This window comes from Cryptomeria japonica, chromosome 4 (genome assembly GCF_030272615.1).
Source record: "Cryptomeria japonica chromosome 4, Sugi_1.0, whole genome shotgun sequence".
Taxonomy (NCBI): Eukaryota; Viridiplantae; Streptophyta; class Pinopsida; order Cupressales; family Cupressaceae; genus Cryptomeria; species Cryptomeria japonica.
This window is the reverse complement of record NC_081408.1, coordinates 287,726,484-287,732,483: the sequence shown is the minus strand read 5'-3', so window position 1 is coordinate 287,732,483 and position 6,000 is coordinate 287,726,484.

Here is a 6,000-nt window from a genome sequence, read left to right as displayed (position 1 = left end):
TAATAGATGTCCAAGCAAAGAAAATAAAATATAGAGGCAAAACAAATCTTGAGAAGTTTAGCTAGCTAAAGGTGTAAAGAACATAAAAAAATTTCACAACTTGACTAGGTAAAGGAGCTAAAAAGATTCACTTTTATCATATCTAAAATGGTAGAATCTCTCGCTAAGTCTAAACTCATTTATGTTGACTAAATCTTCCTTTTTAGTAAACTACTTAGAAGTAAGGAGGACTCAAACTTGTCGAAAAAAATAGATCTCTTATGATTCATTCCCATTAATATCAAGTGTCTTAAAGCTCTATCAAGTGTAGCATGGGTAACCCTATGAGTACAAGCACTATCTTTAACTGTACTCAAATTAATTTGAACTAATAATGCATCCATTACAATATAAACCTTGTATCTTCAAAAGTACAAATATTTTTGTAGGTGTCAAATTGTTAACCTCTAACAAGATATGTGGTTTAGTCTATACAACCAAACCTTCTACAACACTCCTCAAGACATAAAGCAACACTTAAAAATGAGAGTTTAAAGGCAGCATGCAATGATTTAAGCATCAATAAGTGTTACATCCAAGCCCAGAAACAATCAAATATAAATTCTTGATCTTTGGTGGAATCAAACGCGGCAATAAAAAAACCTTGAGCATTGCGGTATATTTTTTTACCACGTTAAAGATGCAGCCGCTAGCGATCATTAATCCATTTGTTCAGATGAGGGAGATTTGGCCAGAGATGGTTGAAGCGACAAATTAAACCATAAGTAGAGAAATAGTTTTCTACCTCCACTACTACATCACCGAATTCAACAATGGGAGATTAGGCAGCACATTTGAGAGTTTTGAAGCCTTGTGTGACCTTCGAATCCTTAGAGCCCAGACCGGAACAAAGCACAGAGGTGAAACTATTGGGCACAGTATTTTATTGCATCAACTGCATCGTGAGCATGTCCATGTGTTCTGTTTGCTGCAAAAACCATTTGCACAAGGCCCTGAAAATACCTCGGAAACTCTCTAGCAGGGATGGAAATCTTTGCAACTGGCGAAAAAAAAAAACCTTCCGTGACAGCGGTGAGATAGATGGTAGTGCTCGCTGTGTTTTATGCCTTCAAATGCTTTCAAGTTTCAAACTTCTGGTCGGGAATGGTATTCAAATTCAAACGTTAATGGCGAGAATGGGACGGACTGGAGGGAATGGAGGTTGGGAAAAAGAAACGGAGGACGAGAACGCAATGAACGGAAATGTCACGTCAAAGGTTAACAGTGGGCCCGGCCACCTAAGCAGTCAATGTTCGAGTGTGCCGGTTAAGCCAGGCCGACAATCTGCCGAAACACTCAGGCACAACAAAAGACCTAATCTTCGGCTTCGAAGCAGACCCCGTAGAGTGAGTTCCAAACGAGCTACATTCATCCTTGTCGCACTCAGTTGTAGAGTCAAATCATCGATCATCGATCATCGCTTGTCACGACAGCACACAAACCCACCATTTTTCATACAAAACCGTACTTACGTGTTGAAGGAATCCGAATAAGGGCAACCGTTTATAGCACCACCCCTTGAAGGACCAAAAAGGACCAACTAGAGAATTTAACCACTAAGATCCCCAAATATTAGTAGATGTATGCTACAAAACTAGATGTTGAACAAGCCCTCCAAGTGGGTTTAGACAGCCATTCTGCATGAGTTGCCACTTGTTGAGTTAATGTTATGCTCTCAGCCATTCCAATTGCCTGAGCTTGCCACACATAACCTTATTGAATTGTGCCCATCGTCACAAGTACTATCAAAAATCATCTTGCGATATTCTTTAAGATGACAATAAATTGATTCAACATTTCATTTGAAATGTTTCCTTCCCAATTCAAAAGGACTAATGTTGTTTTCATGGTTCATTACCCAATGTGGATATGATGTCATCATGTACCTGTCTCTATGTTGTCAATCCCATCAGCAACATGATTAGCCAATCTATCTACCTCCAAATTACCTTCTCTGTAAATGTGATTAATAGTGACAATATCAAAATCCTTTATCGAATGCATAGCCTTTTCCACTAAGGCATTTAGTTTTTGATTTAGGATCGAGCCTGTCTTGGTTGCAATAATCACAATGGTTGAATCCCTTTCAATTTCAATCTTATTAACATTTCACTCCTTACATAATTTGAGACCACATTTTAATTCCATGAATTCTACTTCGTTCTTGGTTCTAATGGGAAGGGCCTTGGATGACACCATTATCATCTTTCGATTCTAGTCTTAGATAATATATCCAAGATCAGAAATACCCAAATTTACTCTTGAGGACCCATCAAAGTTGAGTTTCAACCATCCAACTTGGGGGCCTTCCATATTATGTTCTGCCTTAGTTTGGAGCCATCATCATTACCTTTCCCAAATAAAACAAGAATTCGCAAACTTGCCCACACCAAACTCAACTTCGTGTCCCATTTTGCTAATAAAGTATCTTTTAGTGCAAATTGTGCTAGTCTATTGTTCATAACTTCTACTAATAGTAGCATCAACCTTATTTTGAAATGAGAAAATGTTCATTTCCTTATCTTGGAACAATCTATGATTCCTTTCCTTCAATGATTCCTATATAAGGATGGAGGGGCATATTAACCACATACAACTATAAGTTGCATTATTCTTGATGTTCACTGAATAGAGAAATAAGCATAAAATATCCCTTGGCGAGGCATTTACCCAACCTAATTTGGTGCAGAGCCACATCCAACACATTTGAGAAAAATGTAACCCAGTAACAAATGGTCCACCATCTCTTCCTATTTGTTGTAGAGATTGTAGCAAGATGGTCCCTAAAAGCTTGTCCTTAAAAACTTTTCCATAGTAAGAATTATTTTCTATAAGGAAGCCCATGTGAAAAGTCCTACTTTGGGAAGTCCATACTTATTCCAATATAAGTGCAAAGGTAACTCACATTTTTTTCGTTCTAAAAGCTTTATAAGTTTTACATACCCATCTTTTTTATTGTAGGTGCTCATTTTGGATCCGCACCACACCAATTTATCACTCCCCTGTCTAAACACCAAGACCCTACTATTGAGAACATCCTTTAGTTGCATAATATCTTGCTCTTCAAACCCAAAGGTTGTGAAGTCCTTCCAATGCCAACCTTGCAGTGAATCAGAAGGGTTGGCAATTATATAATCACACACACAATGAGCCTAATTCTAAACCCAAACCTATTTAACACTAGGTATGTAAATGAGACTATCCAAAATGGGGTACTTTTATCATACATCACATTGTATTATATGTATAGAAATATAAAAATTACTATACAAATATGCACTATTGAAAACAAATATGTGTTAGCATCAATTTTTTTTTATCATACATCACATCGTATTATATGTATAACAATATAATATTATCTTTTTAATTATAATTGAGTGTTTTACATAAAAAATGATAGGATGAGATTATCTAAGTTTTAATTTTTTTTTATATTCACACATAAAATTATACATGTATAATTTATTTAAATTAACAAATGAATAACGAATTTACTACTTTTTTCTTTCAAGTAGACAAATGTATAAAAATTTACTATTTATAATTGAAAAATTATTCGTAATACATATCTTTAAAAAATCCATATTAAAATTTTTAATTATAAAATAAATAGAAATAAATATTAAAGTTATAGAGAAAGATATAAAGAGTATACAATAATATTATATTTAAATTTGTATCTAGTATTGAATTATAAAATTGAATATTAATATTACATATATTGTATATTTATTGATTAATTATATAAATAAATATTTTACTATAAAATAATATGTTTACACAGTAGTATTATACAATTTTTATTAGTTATACATTTGTTTTATATATTGAATCAATATTATGTTATATTTATATAGAATATAGACTATAGTATACATCATTAAATATACATAAATATAATGTATAATTAAAATGTATAATAAATATACTTTAATGCAATATTATGTAAATTAATTGAGAGGAAATCAAATTTAAGGTTATGGGTTGGGAGGCAAAGGAAAATACAAGAGGGAGGGATATATTTTGGAAATTGGAGAAAAATGTCTCATGTCTAAATTTCCATCATTGCCAAAAAAAGTGCTACTACCAAAACAAAAAGAAACAAAAAAAAGTTTGGATGTGAGCTTAAGCTTTCAAGTGGTGCTAAAGGAAACCTCACCTTTCTCCTTTTAAAAAAACAAAATAATTTTTGTATTGTATTTAAAAAAAACTTAAATTTGTATTTAATGTTTTTGTCATTTGCATTAATTACTATAAATAGTGGAGGACCAACACTATTGAAAACGAATATGTATTAGCATTATTTTTTTCATCATACATTACATCGTATTATATATAGAGAGACAATTTTTTATCTTTTTAATTATAATTGAGTGTTTTAGATAAAACATATTAAGATAAGATTATCTAAGCATTAATTTTATTTATATTCAGACTTAAAATTATACATGTATAATTTATTTTAAGTAAACAAATGAATAATAAATTACAACTTTGTCCTTTCAAGAAGACAAATGTATAAAAAAATAATATCTATAATTGAAAATTATTCATAATATATATCTTTAAAAAATCTATATAAAAACCTTAAATTATTAAATAAATAGAAATAAATATTAAAGTTATGGAAAATGCTACTACAAATAGCCTTAATGAATCTAACACTCTCATTCAACAAAAGAGTACTATTTGGCGTAAAGCCAAACCAAAATTTGAGTGAAATGCCAATTACAATTACACCTATTAAAAGCTTGAATCCATTCTAACCATGGTGGACCATTAGAGGCCATGTAACTCTAGAGAAGGAGATCCATCAATTCAACACACATTTATCTCTTCAAAGTCAAAACGTATTAAATGTACCCACTTGCATCTTACATTGTAGAAATATCTCATGTTATGTTTAAGACTATCCAACTTTTACCATATATTACTATTGGCATTACCATTGCACCTCTATTTGATGTAAATAAGAAGTTAGGAAAGATGCTTTATAACATACAAGAAATAATATTTAATTGATTTCACAATAGTCTAAATTTATTAAAAATTTGCATTAGTACCTTTGTTAAGCTATATGTTAGACCATAGCAATACAAACTCGGATTATTCCCCAAACAAAAGGTTGAGGAACACTGAGTCCCTCTTAATGCATTAAATGAGAGAAGCACTAATAATAGGTTAAACATCTTGCTCAATAAAGTGAACATTACTAAGAAGTTGTTTGGTTTTAAGAATTAGGGAATCTCTTTTGTTAATTTTTATTTGATACCTATTGTAGATAACTAGTAATATTTCTTTTAGTAATGACTTCAAAATATGGAGGAGTTGAGATTAAAGAAGGTAGAAGATTTAATCTTATAAATTATCATTTACGTTAATTTATTTCTTGAGAATATCACATATTGGATATCTTAACATTAGGTTATATGGAGTATTACAAATAAATGTATAGGTTGAAAATAATTATCAAAGATGCTCTTTTTTATTCTAAGATTAGTATTTCAATTAAGAAGAGAGAAAAGGAAAATATATTTTATTTTATTTTATGGGCTAATCCTTTTTTGTAAATCATGGAATATAGTTGACATTAACTAAATTAATTGATGCTTGTAGAATGATTTTTACATTGCCAGAACCTCAAATAATGACTCCACTTACTTTCAATAGTTCCTTAGAAGATATTTTATTACAATAATAATATTGATTGGTCAAGCATCTCTATCTAGTTTTGTGGAAACATAGTTAGAATATATACTTAACCAATATCAAGAAAGTGGAAGTATAAGGTATAACCATTTCCTAAGAAAATTGTCTCATAAGTATTTAGATAACCTAGTAAAATGGAACATCCTTTGTAGATTTATAATAATATATAATTCTTCCATACAACTACCTTTTTAGTTCAAAAGACTCTAAGGGCGAATTTACATGTCTAATTATTCTAGATAATTGGTC